The 17057-nt window shown below is 35.9% G+C and overlaps 1 long non-coding RNA gene across 1 annotated transcript in view; it reads right to left on the minus strand.

Annotated features, from left to right (window-relative positions):
* Positions 1 to 3578: 3578 nt before the first annotated feature.
* LOC136247211 (uncharacterized) overlaps positions 3579 to 17057 on the minus strand; it is a 34795-nt gene continuing 21316 nt past the window's right edge. The window contains exon 4 of the long non-coding RNA XR_010697197.1: positions 3579 to 3854. This is a non-coding gene — a long non-coding RNA (uncharacterized lncRNA). The remainder of the gene's footprint in view (positions 3855 to 17057) is intronic.

Genomic DNA, 17057 nt, shown 5'->3' on the forward strand with positions numbered 1-17057 from the left:
ACAGCCAAGCTGTAAATAAAAGGTACGGCCCTCAAAAAGGCTATGGTGAAAAAAGATGTGAAATCCAAGGTGGCGGCCAAGAAATGGCTGTGATGGTAGGTTAATGGTAAAAATTTTAATAACGATAATTCAGGTGAATTATTGTGCCGCTTGGTCTTGGCACAAAATTCACCTGAATTGTCATTATTAAAATTTTTACCATTAACCTACCATCACAGCCATTTCTTGGCCGCCACCTTGGATTTCACATCTTTTTCACCTAGCCTTTTTGAGGGCCGCACCCTTTTTTTACAGCTTGGCTGTTTTGGATTAGATAGAATATTTTCATTCTGTAACTTGTACCACCTAAATGTTTATTCAGTGCTGAAAGATTCATGGCTACACAGTCATGGAATAAAAACTTATGATACATCAACGTTTGACAAAGTAAGCAATTTTTATGTGTCCACATGATCTATTTTTGCAGGCCCGGTCACATATTATGATGTGTAATACTGAGTACCGCAGCTACTTTGAAAATACCACAATACTGTTTGTGCAATATTATTACAATTTCTATATAGTTGCTAAGTGAAAAGCCATAATGATTATGCTAAAGAAGATTTAATTATTATTACTACTTATTAGTACTTTATGGTGCATGACTACAGGACTGATAGACACTAGAGAACTGGACCTGAAGGTCTGACAGTTACTTGTACTACAATTACATGCCAGTACCTTATTTATGGATATTGTAGGCCCATAATAATGCACTAAATAATCTTGATTGATAACGTAGTTTATTTCTCTTATTAGACATAGCAATAATTGCAATTATCACAGTCACCTTGTCGCAATAATCGCAAGTAGAAATTACCAGTACCGCCCCACCCTAGTATTCTCCATGCTTCACACCATTCACAACTAAGAAATACATGCTAATACGCTAAAGTAACAGTTAATGTTTTCATCTGAATGTGCACCCTAGCTATTAATTACAGATTCGAAGATGAAATGGCCATTACACTTCACTTTTACCTATAATGGATGATTATGTAGGAAAGAGATGTATCATGCTACCATGAATCAAAACCTTGGGCTGTCATCAGCAAAAAGAAATGCGACACAGGTAAGTCCATGATCCATGCATGGTACATACTGTGGTATGCCAATAGGCATGCCTTGACATCCAACAGTGAAAAATCAAGCCCACAGCCTTAACCATTATTGAGTTACGATTGCCGCAATTAGTCAGTAGAAAATGACATTAAATATATATACATTTTTTTTTTAATTTGAAGCAATGTTTTGGAAGCATTAAGGGTTGTACTGAAGACACCTATGATCTTTGTTATACGTACCTAACCAATACTACAGTTGTACCAAAGTACCAGGATGGTATTGTAAAGCTATTTAGGGTTGATATTTTTGGACAGAAAAACCAAAATCTCTGTGATCCCTAATATACAGTACTATAGACCGTAATAAATGATCTTATATTTGGCATGGAAAATTTACACAGGATTCTCGAGTAATTAACCATCTGAAAACCATTGGCAAGCCTTATAACGCTGCATGAGGATGATGTGGCTGACTTTAATGGTTATTATTACTATATATCAGTTAGTTGCACAAAGCTTAATGGGCTGATGAGGCATGGTCACTCCCCTGCACTGTAAAAATGTTATATCACATAGCAACCAAGGTATTGGTTAAAATCACTTAACATGTAAACAGCAACCTTTAGATATCTTCCTTCATGTGCTTCATTTACTGTAATCCAAAATTCATTATGGTCAAGCCAAATGACTACTTTGGGTAATGGACGTACCTGAATAACACACTCTAAAAGATAAAGTGTGTCCTGTGACACCAAAGTGTGTTGTTTTGGTGTCACAAGGCACACTTTTGTGTGGAAAGCAAACATCATTTTTTACAGTGCAGAGATCAATATAAGGGAGGTTCCACCATAGTGAGGAGTACTACCACATGACATATCATACCACTTTCATTTGTAATGTAGAAATCAAATGGCAGGGCTGCTAATATAATTATGTAGTACTGTACATCACCTTATCCCATATCACAACGTTGTATTATGTAGAATAAGTAAGGCAACACTTTTAAAGATCTACCTTTCTACATGGATTGAAGCACAGTGCACATGCTAACAGGGCTGTTTACATACTGTATGAGCTGCACCTGTTGTACACTTAGTAATACGCACATCAATTATAATATAACCAGTTGTTTTTGGTTTGTCAATAGTCAGCTTTCATTAGAGCTATATTTTCATAATTTTTGCCAATACATCAAGCTTTATAATTAGGTTTATGCTACTTTGACATTTTAAATAAAGGAATATAACTTTGAAATTTGCATTAAGCAAATCTATAGCACTTCACAGATCCTTTGTGCTTTACCTCTTCTTAACTGTACACTTCTTTCCCACACAGAGCTCTATTGCATACTAATGTACAGTAACTGTTTTAAATGTCAATGAAACATAAAAGTTTCACTTTTCCATTAGTATACAAATACATGATAATAGAATTGGTTGAAACATGAAAATGTGGCACTTTTGCACATAAATGAAGCAGTCTTGTCTTTCATTACTTATGGAGGAGTTTACAACACCTAATAAAGCCCATTCATTTCTTCTGAGACAGCAGTAATTTTCAGGTGAATGTAGTACTTCGCCCAAACCTGAGCAAATAACAGAACACTGTCATATTGTACATGAAAGACAACATACTACACCTAGATAGAGGTACATACTTTATGTTGTTTGCTTTGGGCCTTTGTGTAAAAACAAAAAAGCCTTGACACAATCATTTGTAGTACTAATTATTTGCTTTATCCTCTTACTATCACCTTGATGCATATTTACTTATATACTCTCTCATTGGACAATTGATTGTGGGTTTTAATTATGATTTCAAATTATTGACTAGACTTCCACTGCACACAGAGACAATGGTTCAACTACAACATGCAATAGTAAAAATCACTCTTCAATGCTGCTTGACAATTGAGGAAAAAACACAATTATAGGACAATAATTAATAATAGATGTTTAATGAAATTAATCCTTTATTATTTGGCTGTGAATTTTGTTAGTGTATTCATGTAGCTAGCTTATAGTTTACGTATATGCACGAGTTCAAAAATCAAACTTGCTGTCATAGATGATAAGACTAGATTTTCCCAGATCACTTAAATATTTTTTTGTAGGATATCACTCATGAGTGTAGCATCCAATACCTATGAGTGGTTTGCATCCTTACACTTGTCAATGACTATTCTGTTATGTAGTATTGATGCATTGACAGTCCATTGAATTTTGTCCATCAGCACAAGCTCTTACTTCTGTAGCTACGTTATTAATAAAGAATACTAAATTTGAGTAAGTATATAGGAAATTTCTTATTATACTACGTAAGTAAGTTATGTTTGTGTTAAATAAATGAGACTGACCTCTATATTACTAGAACACCTACAAAAACAAGTCCTGCACACATACGTAAGACACCAAAAACAAACAAAAAATGTACATTAACACTTGATACATGCAAAAGGCAAATATCATAGCTGCTTCAAAATCATTAATACTTGAAAAAGAAATTAGCTATGCTAGTTTCAAAGCTCTACTAAAAAGGTTTGTAGAGATCTCCATTATGTATGTACTAGCTCCATACATTCATAATTATTATATGTCACATTCTTTCAAAAATGAAAATAAAAACATACAAACAAAAAGCCATAAAATAATGACTTTAACAGTCAATTCATGTTCACCCGGCCACTTGCTTTGTAACTACTATTGCATACATAGGCCAACTTCCCAAACAGTTCCTCTGCAAATTCTGTAACTGTTTATTAAAAAAAAAAAAAAAACACAATTATGTTATTAAAAATACAAGAGAAAAAACAATACCATTATTTTTTTATTTACTGTAATAGAGTACAGTATATGCATAGGTTCATCAGTCATAATTATGCTAGTAAACAAACAAGTACATACAAGGAAAAGGTAAAATTTATGTTCAATAGAGATCATGCACAGAAATAAAAAAGAAGGGACATCACCTACACATGAAGATAAACTTTAGTGGACATTTGTGACTGTCTCTGGGAAAACCGGTCTTATCACCCATTTAAAAGTATCGAGAAACGTCGGTTTTAAATATTCAGAGTGTTGTAGCTGGCCAATGGCGGTAGCTACACATACCAAATTTTCACACGTTTCACAACAATTTCTTACTTTCCAGATCATCCACTGAAGAAGTAGTGAACAGCTAAGTTTCCCGCCATTTTAGATAGCATTTAAACCGAGGTTGTCTGTACCAGGCGAGCTCCAGAAGGGTGGGAGGCGGGGGCCCTGGAAGGCGGTCAAGATGGTGTTCAAAAATTGAAAAGAAACGTGTTGGGATGAATTAGGCCAGGTTATGGGCCATTCAGACCTCAGAACTGGCTGAAATGAAAGGAAATGTACAGCACAGGTCATTGTCCAGCACCACGGAGCTGTACAGCCACACACAGTCATCTCCTGGTTGGCCAGGGTTCCATCAAGACCCCAGACCACTCGTGCGGCTCGCCACTGTGCTTTAAAAAAGCAGCCAGCAAAAGCAGACTACTTTACTCTGGTCGACTGTGGCAGTGAAATTTAGTAGTGCATTCATTAAGCTTTGTGTTTCTGAAAAAAAACCAAACTTCCTGTCTTGGGTGATAAGAACGGTTTTCGTAGATCCGGTCACATTTAATCCCTACTTCAGTTATAGCAGTGGTGAATACAGGGGGGTTGCAATGGTTTCAGCTAAAAAACCCTCTGAAAATAGTGCACACATCCCAAATTTATTTACAATTAGATAATTGGATCGGCCAAAATATCGGCCACTGATATGGCAATTTTTACCAATATCGGCATCGGTACAGAACAGTACGAGGACCGATATCGCCATACCGATATTTATACAGCAATAGTTTGTACATAAATGGATTATAATATTGGTTTTCTACGTTATCCATGTGGCTGTTCAGTAGCAGTGGCTTATTGTTCACTGTACAGCAAGCGCTACGCTACGAGAAGCCATACAAATACGTGTGGTTCAGCTAGTGTTTGTTGCTGGAAAGCTTATCAGTCTTAAATAAATGAAGCAGTTATATATAGTACCTTTGTAATAAAAGAACAGTCACAAGAAAACCTACTGTACCAGCCTTCAACAAGCCAATAAAATGCGGAGTAGCTAATGTAGAAATATCCGTTTAAGGCTCCATGGGAGTATGCATAAAAATGTTTGTGGGTGCCTAATTGTCTGGATTGCACAATAGAAACCCAAGCCACTATTACAACAGGCATAGAGTGAGCAATGAATATATCCACATGTTGTTGTAGAGTATAGGTAGCTGTACACTTATGCATATATTAACTATGACTTTTGTTTGACATGCAAATATCGGATCGACTATCGGTTATCGGCTTCTTTTGGTGGTATCCATATCGGATATCGGTACATGCCAAAATCCCATATCGGTACATGCCAAAATCCCATATCGGTACAGCTCTATTTACAATTAGTGTGGGTGATAAAATCACCAAGACTTATTACATTTGTACTTTTCTACTGGCCAAACTTCATAATTTTGCCTTTGAAATCAATGAAAATGCTATCACGATGTTTAGGTGTGTTAAGCACCTCTAAAAATAATTTTTGAAACTTTCTTCAATGGCCTTGATTGGTAAGATTCAACAGTGAAACAATGCTGTGGGGTGATTTTTACTGATTCGTTGCTAGATAGTTTACACCATAGATCTAAGTAACCAGCTATAGTTTTTAAAATGATCACAGCTATTGAAAACTTCCTGAACCTGAAACTCCCTCAGAAAATTTCTAGATCCTCCACTGCATAGGTATAGAGTGAAGTAGGAATTAAATATCCACTAGTATAACTTCAGATATGGGTGACGTTATTTGTATAATCTGCAAAGTCCCACTAGTATTTCTCCTTGTACTTGTTTATAAGAAACTTGCTATTAAGTCACAAACGTATTTCACAAAAAGAGACCTTACATGCATTATAGTGAACTCAGCACACCATAGTTTACCACTTCATAATTCTGGTGAAAAATAATTATGGTTTTCCAAAAATTCTCTGTCTTCATTGTGTATACAGTGGTTAATGACACAACATCTTACATCTAGTATATACTTTTATAGTAACAGCCATCATGGTAGAATTCACAAGTTTTCTACTAGGATGATCTTTTATCTTGGCATATATAAAAATATAGAGAAAGCACTACGTATGTAACCAAATTTGACAAAACAAAGCTTCCACACACATACCAATTTTCTGACTTTAACCAACTGCAATTGACTACTCAGTAAGCTATTGACCTAAACTTTTCACACAATTCCAGCACTGTAAAATACCAGATCAAAACTGAAACTAATGGAATACTCCTATAATGAGTTATAGCCTTAATTCAGTCACATATACCTTGATTGAAGTGAGTGAACTGACAGAGCAAAGTCCTATTTTCACATCCTGTTTTGGCTGTGAGTTATAATCGATTACATAAGTACAGTAAGTGTCTGAATTGTTTGCTGTATATTTGCTATACAAAGCAAATTTCTTACTACAATATCTAGTACAATCATGTGTAGTTGCATAAATAATATTGCTGAAACTTGGCGGTCTACTTTTCAATTACTACAGATATTCAAAGAATTAGCAAAAACAGCTGGTTTTGACTTGGCTGGTTGCATACATACGTTGTATGCTACAACACTTGTAGTCATTAGTTTAGTAGCAAGGACAGTAGAAGTTACACTGACAGTAGATACAAGTAATTTTGGTATTGCTATCAGTTAGTGCTATATGTTATGCAGTTTTGTGGTCAGAAGAGGAAGTCACTACAGAGTAGTTATAGACACTCCCCTGGGATGTAGAAATGTATTACCACCTAGCAACCAAGTGATAGTTATTATTAGTAGAATAAACAAGCCACCATACAATGGAGGTGCTTGGGATGTCTGTCCAGATAAGGGAGGTTGCACTGTATTATAGATGTACATAGGTAGTATTATCAAACAGTACGGTAGTACTGTTTAAGTAGGGATCCCTCCGAAAATGACACATGCCACCTAAAATGTCACCTTTAAAAATCATCCTAGAGACATCTTACATGATGAAAATCACCTTTACAGAATAATATTAGACTAAATCCATCTACATAACATGAAATACAGCATTAACAACAAGAAAACACTTACAGGTGACCGGATATTTAACCCTCCAAAACTTGAAATTTCGTCTCATTCACTCACTGACCATAGTCGTAAGCCTAGGGCCCAAACGAAGAAATGCATGGTCACCATTTTATGCCACAACAACAAACCTACTGGTGGGATGTGCCTTTTGGGGTTCTGATGAGTGTACGCCCTATGTGCCTTGTCTTTCCTTTTATCTTCAATCAGGTTGGTTGTCTTCTTCTTCAAGCATTGAAACCATACCTAATTACTGAGCGATTGCGGTTTGGAAATGAACAACAATTCTCACTTTCATACAGACTGCTACAGTGACTGGAATCATTTTGCTGTGAAACTACATCTCTAGACAGGTTATGTAAGCCAAGTAGAAGACCGTAAACGGTGTGAATGCTTGAAGGTAATGCAATGGCACGGAGCATTTGGAAATGTAACCACAAGAACAGCAACGTCAGCCCATTGTAGACCGTTAATTAACTCAACAGGCTTATTTACTACAAGTTCTTGTTAGTACAACAATCGTGACAACATTACAAGCTTGTACCAGCTGCTAGAGCCTGGCTGAAGCGGCTGTTTGCAATTCACATGGGGCGAGGCTTTATGGAGCAGTTCTATTCACTACTAAACAATGATGTGAACTGCAGCGGATATACCTTACAAGTAAAACAGTACAAATTTATACCATTACCATCGCTTTGTTTACAATTATCCCATTAGAAGATCACTACAAGTTCGCCATTTGTGGCGTGATGTAATAAAATGCAACAAATTAACACGCCATGAACATATTTTACTGGATGTGAAAATAGCACTTGCATGGCTTGGCACACTGTCCCTTTAAGGCTGCTGAGTTGTCACTTCAGCTTTTGCCAACGCCTGGACTGCAACTTAATAGATGGACTGACACTCGACAGCTTGTTCCTCTGAACACACTGACTCAGCCACTTAGTGCCCACTGCTACTACAATCAAAGGTAAGCTATGCACGCTACTATGGGCCTATGTGGTTCCAATTTTGGCATAGTAAGTACTTTAATAAGCTGTACAGGAACTTAATAGCTAGCTCACAAGTTACACTGTAACTAGCTGTAATACAACAAAAAATTAAACAAACTAGTATTTTAGAATATTGTTAGTTTAAAAATGAAGTAGGGATCTAGCTATGCAATAAAAAGTAGTGAAACAAGAGATAGATGACGGTATTACAGCATAACTCGATGGGAAATTCCTTACTTTGGCACATTAGCTATAATGTTGCTCAATGCCAAAGTAGTGATTTTTCCACTGAGCTATGCTGTAATATCATCATCTATCTCTTGTTTCACTACTTTTTATTGCATAGCTAGATCCCTACTTCAATTTTAAATATTATTTTTTTTAATACTAGTTTCTTACACACATAAATGTTTTATAATTGTAGGATGAGAAATGTTATCTACAGCTGTACCGATATGGGATTTTAGCATGTACCGATATCCGATGTGGATACCACCAAAAGAAGCCGATAACCGATAGTCGATCCGATATTTGCATTACAAACAAAAGTCATAGTTAATATATGCAAAAGTGTACAGTTACCTACTCTACAACAACATGTGGATATATTCATTACTCACTCTATGCCTGTGGTAATAGTGGCTTGGGTTTCTATTGTGCAATCCAGACAATTAGGCACCCACAAACATTTTTATGCATACTCCCACGGAGCCTTAAACAGATATTTCTGCATTACTCCGCATTTTATTGGCTTGTGTGAAGGCTGGTATAGTAGGTTTTCTTGTGACTGTTCTTTTATTACAAAGGTACTATATATAACTGCTTCATTTATTTAAGACTGATAAGCTTTCCAGCAACAAACACTAGCTGAACCGCACATATTTGTATGGTATCTCATAGCGTAGCATCTGCTGTCCAGTGAACAATAAGCCACTGCTACTGAACAATAAGTCACTGCTACTGAACAGCCACATGGATAACGTAGAAAACCAATATTATAATCTGTTTATGTACAAACTATTGCTGTATAAATATTGGTAGCGATATCGGTCCTCGTACTGTTCTGTACCGATGCCGATATTGGTAAAAATTGCCATATCAGTGGCCGATATTTTGGCCAATCTGATTATCGGTACAGCTCTAATGTTATCCCAATTAGCTAAAAAAAAATTAATTCAAGAATATACTGCTATCTACTAATTAATCCTTGTCTCTATGTCTCACATTGGCTAGAGCTAAGAGGCCTAACTGATCTGTGCCTCACCTCATGTACAATCTATTCAGTTAGCAGCAAGGACTGGTGGTCACTGGTGACAACAGTCATGATTTACTATGAAAGAACACAGCATGATTATTTTGATGATTTTGAGCAGCTACTGTAAGTGTACGGTTTATGCAAAATGGTGTTGTCAGCATGTTAGACATGCTGTGTTCTGAGATGGAAATGTGTGAATGCGCTGTAATTCATGTATGTGACAATCATGCATGTAAAGTGAAATTATTGTTATATTTGAGCAGCATTATCAAAGTAAGTGCTTCTTTGTGGATACAGTACTGTAATGTATACATCTCCACACAACACAATCAACCGTAAGTCTCCTATATTTATTATAGAGGAGAACTTTCCAAAAATTCATATGCGATGCATCAGCATATGGCATCGGAACTGTACTGTACATCACACCAATGCTATGCATTTTATACTCTCACCTGTTATAAATAATTGTGGGTTTCAGTTTCAATAAACAAAAATTAATGATGTTTAATTGCTTTGATCCATAAAGATTGACTAAAGGTACTATGTATGCATCTGATCTTTAACTACCATAAGTAGCTGTAGCCACATCTGACTTTTGTCAAGAGACTTAACTACTCAAGAATGTGCATTAACTGCTTATTACGGTGTTCCCATGTGCAATAAACTGACAATGTAACAATGTCTCTAGGCTAGATATTCACCATTGCAAAACAAGACCTAATAGCATAAGGTGATGACATTAAAAAGTAGTCTGGTCATTGAAAATAATGTTCTTGTGCTGTATTTCTGATACAGATCGAAACTGTACTTTAATACAAAACAGATACAAATCAAATGTAACCAGATCTGCAAGAACCCCACACATTGCTGCATTTTTCAAATTATATTTTCTTTATCTAGATAGCTACATGAATGGTCAACCAAAGTTTCAGCTCTAGAAACCATGAACTTCTGAAGTTACAGCACTACAAAGTGGCAACAACAGTAAAATTGATTTGTACTGTGATGATACAGAAAAAAAACTAGGTACAGGCATGTAATCAAACAGTCATAACTTATGAATGAGTCCTCTATTGAGATGAAACTAAATACAGGTTTTTGCAATTGAATTCATTGCATTTGCAATAGAATTCGTCGCATTTGCATTACAATTCATCATACACAAAACGGCTCCAAGAAACCAACCGTTCATTAAGAGTGAATTATTTATGCCATGGAGAGTTACACTTGAGACACTAGAAGGTAATTGGAGCTGGTAGCACGTAAAGCTGATAGCTGACTGACTAGTTAATTTGCTTGCTTGCGAGTGACCATACCCATCATGAATGGCATTGTAAATGGCATAGTAGAGTTTGGAATGTTGCTGGATAGGCTGTAGAGGAAGAATTATTGCCTTATAAAGAGTTGCTTACTACTGTTGTACTTGAACAAGTTCTTATAGCAGCTGCTACACCATGTTTTCATGTTTTCTCCAGCTGTCATTCTTGTTATGGATGAATTTAACTGCAAACGCAATGAATTCTGTTGCAAAACCAACAAATTCAATTGCAAATGGGACGAATTCAGTCGCAAAACCGACAAATTCAGTCGCAAAACCGACAAATTCAATTGAAAACGGGACTAATTCAATTGAAAAAGTGACAAACTCAATTGCAAACAGGACGAATTTAATTGCAAAGTCCCCAAATTCAATTTCAAAAACCTGTAACATCGTCACCATACAGATGCAACAGATTTTTTGTCATCTACATCACTTTATGCCATATTATGGCCAAGCACAAAGTTGTATTTGTAGAGTAAATACGTAGACAACACTTATAAAGATTGAGCTTTCTATGTAGCTTGAAGCACAGTACACAAAATGTGCTACATAGCAGGGCAGTTTACATACTGTATGAGCTGCACCTGTTGTACAGTTACACACATCCACTTGTTTTTGGTTAGTAAGCTTTGATTAGAGCCAGGCATGGGGCCAAGTACATTTAAAAGTACTTAAGTAAAGTACAAGTACTTTTGAATTTTCCAAGTACAAGTACAAGTACTCCAGCAGCAATCAAGAGAGTACTTAAGTAAAGTACAAGTACATGCTGGAAGTACTTAAGTAAAGTACAAGTACATTTGCTGTAGCAAAATATATACTGTATTAAGTGTATTGTAGTATGTAAGTGTGCCTAGGGGCATGGTACTTTCAGGTTTTTGTCAACCATTCTCTCTCTTAAACCCTTAATATATATAGCAGCATTGCTTTTGTTTGCCGGAATGCTATGACATTATTAATCATGGCTACATGATACATAGTAAGGTTGAGGAAGGCACTAAAATAATTGTAAGAAGTTGTTTCATACAATTTTATTGTTCTCATTGTACACCCATTGTGTACAAACTACGTATAATGTGTGCAGTACTTACAAGTATTTAAAAGTACTTTAAGTACTCAAGTACATACAAGTACTTGAGTATAAGTACAAGTACATTGGAGATATTAAGAAAGTATTTGAGTTAAGTACAAGTACTTTCAAATCTGTACTTAAGTATACTTAAGTGCAAGTACTCATGTACTTGGACCCATGTCTGATTAGAGCTATATATTATTGTTGTCATTCCACCAAGCTTTAATATTAGGTTTATGCCACTCTAACGTTTTAAATAAATGAATATAAATTTGAAGTTTACACTTGGCAAGTTTATAACATTTCACAGACCCACCGTGCTTTATCTCTCCCCCAACTGTACACTTCCTACCCACACAGATCTCTATTTACATACTAATGTATTGTGTAAACAAGTCGATGTTGTGCTACTTCTAAAAACCAGGAGCCATGCAGCTAGCTAACTCATCTGGACTTAACCAATAGGTTTTTAGTTGTGCTTACTGTAATTCTCGGATTTCATAATCATGAAATGTTTGTAATTCTTCAATTACATTGCTATGCACTGCTAAGGAAGCGCTTGTTAACCACTTCACCGCCACATTTGTAGAGGCTCCAATCTACTGTTTCTAAATTACTATAACTTACACACCATACCATATAATCCTATAAAACTATATATCAATTTACTCACTATAGAACAAGGAATTTGATTATGAAGTTGTTGTTTACACAACAGCAACCACAAATCCATTATATAACTTTAAAGTACGAAAATCGATCTAAGCCAAACCAAACATGAAATTTCACTACTTTACAGGCTAGCATTGTTTATAATAACACAATAAACATCACTAACCAGTTTACAGTTGAAGCGATTATATCTAAGTCTGGTTTTCCAACATTTGAGCAAGTGCGCATGCGCATACAAGCATGAGGTTCCTGTTTCGAGGCATACAAAAGTAGCAACATGCCACTCCAACCTATATAATCCCTCTCCTTACTGTTTCTCTTTATTAGTAGTGCCATTATCACGTCGAAGAACCATCTACAATGCTTGTTATCAATGTTCCGAAAGTACACAATTGCATCATCTAAATGCGCAATAGTGCGCGAGAGACCGGTTATCCCTGTTCCAGTTCACTTAAGAGCGTGCCCACTACAGGATAAGCGCAGGGGGCTACTAAAACGCTTGACTAAGTTACAGAGCGTTTAGAATGTGATGCTACGGGCGTTTATAATCGGAAACCGCCATATGGCAGTTGTGGTGGTGAGAGGGTTAAACTAACCGCTTTTAACAACATACGTAAATTATTATGCATGAAAGGATCTTCTAAATTGTTTTATAGTTTGACTACTGTGATTTTACCACAAATTCTCTCGACAAAGCCTAGAGCTATTCTTCATTTTCGTTTGCATACATAGGGAATACGCCCCCTTCCCAACTTGAAGAGAAAGGCTATTCCTGGTAGTCTACAAGGCTAGCACTGTTGTTTTTCATTTGTTAAATGCCTGTAAAACCGGAAGGGAGGAAATTCACAAAGTCTGAGGAGAGTCGCCACACCTGCATTTCAGACCGCCAAAAAGAAACCACCTCTGAACAAAGTTTACCTGTGTGGAAATTTAGTACAGCCTTCATTTTGCCTTTATTTCTTACGTAAAAGCTAGTTTTACCATTTAACGATTTTGCTCACGTGGGTACGTATGGATAATCTTGTTCTTTACTCACCTTTTTTCATTGCATAGAAAGGCGATATTCTTGAAGAAAAATTGATCGAGTACGATCGCTTCGACAAGACGTAAACAAATGCTCATAACTTGTGTATCCTTGGGTCTACTGCAACAAAAAAAAGAGTTTACAACTTCTCTTGAGCAGGCAAAAAAGATGATATTCAGGTTTGAATTGTTAGTCCTTTCCTTAACTTTTTAAAAAATCACAGAATTTTTCAATAATACGTAAGTATTTCATCCATTGTGTTAAATGCTTAATACTGTAAATTTAGGCTTGTGTGATTGTGTCGGATTTTTGCAGATCTTGTCACATATGTACGTATGTACACTTGTAATGTTCAAATCTACTCAAAAAGAATTTGTTTTTAGCTGAAAGTTAGCTTGATGATAATGAAGGACACATGATAGTGTGTTATGCAGCCAAGTACATATATCTAGTGTAAATTTTGTGACAGACAATTGTGGATTTTACAGGAACCAAGAAAGCATCGCATTCATAGCTCAAGGTAAACTAACCAGTTTTGCTGTGTGGAAATTCCCTCAGGGTAGGGAACTTCCTGTTCAAATGTTTAGATGTCATTGAGATACGTACGCACCTTGAATGTTCATCTATTTTCATTGAATTTTCTTGATCTTCTTTCTTAATTCTTTTTCTTTTTGCACACTTTAGAATAAAATGCAAAAACTCACACGTGCTTTAGCTGATTTACTTTAAATTGGAGAGCAGCAAGATTATGCAGCATGTTAATTTTCATACACATTTTATTAAGAACAAGGAAGTTATGTTGGGCTGAAGTGACGTTAACGTTGAGCAGTGAAAAATTAAGTCCATAGCCTTAGCTTTTATTGAGTTACGTATGTTTGGCTGAAGGCATCAGTAGGCAGTCAGTCAGTCAGTAGAACCTTATTGGAAGCATTTCTTACTTTTGGGCTTGGTTATACCTAACCAATACTGTCAAGACACCATGCAGATATTGTGAGACTGATTTTATGGTGATATTATCAACCAGGAAAACCCAAACCCTGATTTATTGTACTTTGTGTGGGAGAATCAATGTACCTATGCTTGTGTGTACAAAAATACAGTACTCAGGGGTGTCTTGAGACAAACACAGTGCTTGACTTTGCTTCGTGCTGTATTAACCTCTCGACATGCCCTCTCATGCTGTATTTTCCATTCACATGTGCAGCAGTGCTTTAACTATAACATAAAGAACTTTGCATGGGAGGATCAAAGCAAAAAAAAATTGTGTTCTATATTTGCCATACAAGCACCAGTGTTCTATTTTGGGCAGTTATAGAACACTTTAATAGACCACAGTTCTATATCAGGTACCAATGATAACACTACTCTGTGAGTTTCTAATTGTTTCGTGTGTCTTGTGTGTACCTCAAGTTGACAGTTCTCTATACCAGATAAAGCACTGCCTTTTGCTTATGCTATACGGGAAATATAGCACTCAAAGAGTGGCCTGGAGATGAATTATAGCACTCGGCGAACATACTACAGTATATAGGAAATATAGCACTCAAAGAGTGGTCTCAAGACAAAATATAGCACTCGGCTTTGCCTTATACTATATTTGTATCTCGCCCACACTTTTTATGCTATATTTCCCATATAGCACTCGCGGCAGTGCTTTATCTAATACTTAAAGTACTGTAAGATATGTACATGTCTGCACACAACAACAATAAGTCTCCTATAGTAATAGCTAAAGGAAAACATTCCAAAAATTTTAATTTGATGCTTCCACATACAGCATAGGAGCTGTTCATCTATCACAAGTATGGGGTTCCATTTATACCTTTATTTGTGATAAGTGATTGTGGGCTTAAGTTTTCATAACAAAAAGTACAGCAAGTTTAGTCAATGCAATGTAATCTAAAATAGAAAAACTGTAATTTTGTGACTAATGACTATCCATGGTAGACCCTAATAAAAAAAAAGATGACAAAAGTGTGGACAAAAATGATTGCAGTGATTTATATTGTTTTTAATGATAAGAACTGACATTTGTGACCGTCTCAGCAAAAACCTGACTAGTTCACACAATTAAAAAAACATTACTCACTCACCATTATCTGCAGTGTCCAAGGAATGGATCACAAAAGTTTCAGCCTTCTGTGGTCTGTAGATTTGAAATTACAGTGCTAGAAAGTAGGAAGAATAAGGAAATCAATTTGTACAGTGACTATACTAAAAATAAACTACAGGCGCTTGCATTCGCATTCCTTTGGATTAGCCTACAAAGTTGGAATTTGGCTTACAATGTTCACCATGGATTGGTAGATCAACCAAGGTATAGTTTTATCCTTGCAGTCACTTGCGCATAGGTGTATGAAGACGGTTTAATAGACGAAACGATGACAATCTTGTTTATGTTTACTGCATCATAAACAAACACACATGGCACCCATACCGTTGAAGCTACAAAAATGAAACAAAGATTTTCGAACTTTCCATGAGCAGGCAATAAAATGATATAGTTTTAATCGATTTGAGTCTTCCTTCTTTGAGTACTGGCCCGATAAAAAGTTGCATACTTTTTCTTGTAGCATGCGTAATTTTATGAATTATTTTTAAATTACAATTTCTCAAATGCTTGTACAAACTAGATGGGTTTTCGCTGAGACGGTCACATTTAGTACAGTATATAATCCGCTGAGCAACAATCTAACTAATTCACACTATCTCAAACTTTGTTTACTGTTTTTTATTGTCTAGAAGGAATAATCAATGGGCTGTGAAAGCTTTAATGTTAGTTGTCTGGTAAATACTTTTGTAGTTACGTATACGTAGTATAGCAACAGATTGCAAGAAGAGCAAAAAATTGATGTGTACAGTAAATTATAAGTGCTATTATAAGTGCAACAAACTATGGAGTTGGAACTTGTTTCATTACATTCACCATGAACTGGGGAATTCATTACAGTACAGTTTTTGGCGTATATGTAGATATCCAGATATGTCTGTAAAAGATGCATTTGAAACTTTGCATATTAAATGACTTGTGGCACCCAACTTTTAAGGGGTCAAGCAACCGGCAGTACTAGACATTATGTATCAAAGTTTCGAGTCTTACGTAAAAGAAAATGCTAAAGAACAGGGATACTGCTGAGCCTTGCTTGTGATTTAAATCGGTTTGTACGAGTTATGCCGAAAATGTGGTAAAAATAAATTGTGACCTAATTTTAGAAAACCGTCGATCTATACACAATAGTACTTTTGTAATAAAAAGCATTTAAAAACAACGGGTAAAAATGCAAGCTTCAGAAAAAATTTACACAAGTTTTTATCACCTTGCTGGTCAGTGAATTGACACTCCAGTGGATAAATCCTGGCTATCATCATGTTTCCCTATTCATAGGGAGTTCAAAAATCCTTCATACACAGAAGGGTTTCTGAGTTATGGACATTTGTTTACGTTGCGGTGACAAAAGAATTTAT

The sequence above is a fragment of the Dysidea avara genome, chromosome 2 (assembly GCF_963678975.1).
Source record: "Dysidea avara chromosome 2, odDysAvar1.4, whole genome shotgun sequence".
Taxonomy (NCBI): domain Eukaryota; kingdom Metazoa; phylum Porifera; class Demospongiae; order Dictyoceratida; family Dysideidae; genus Dysidea; species Dysidea avara.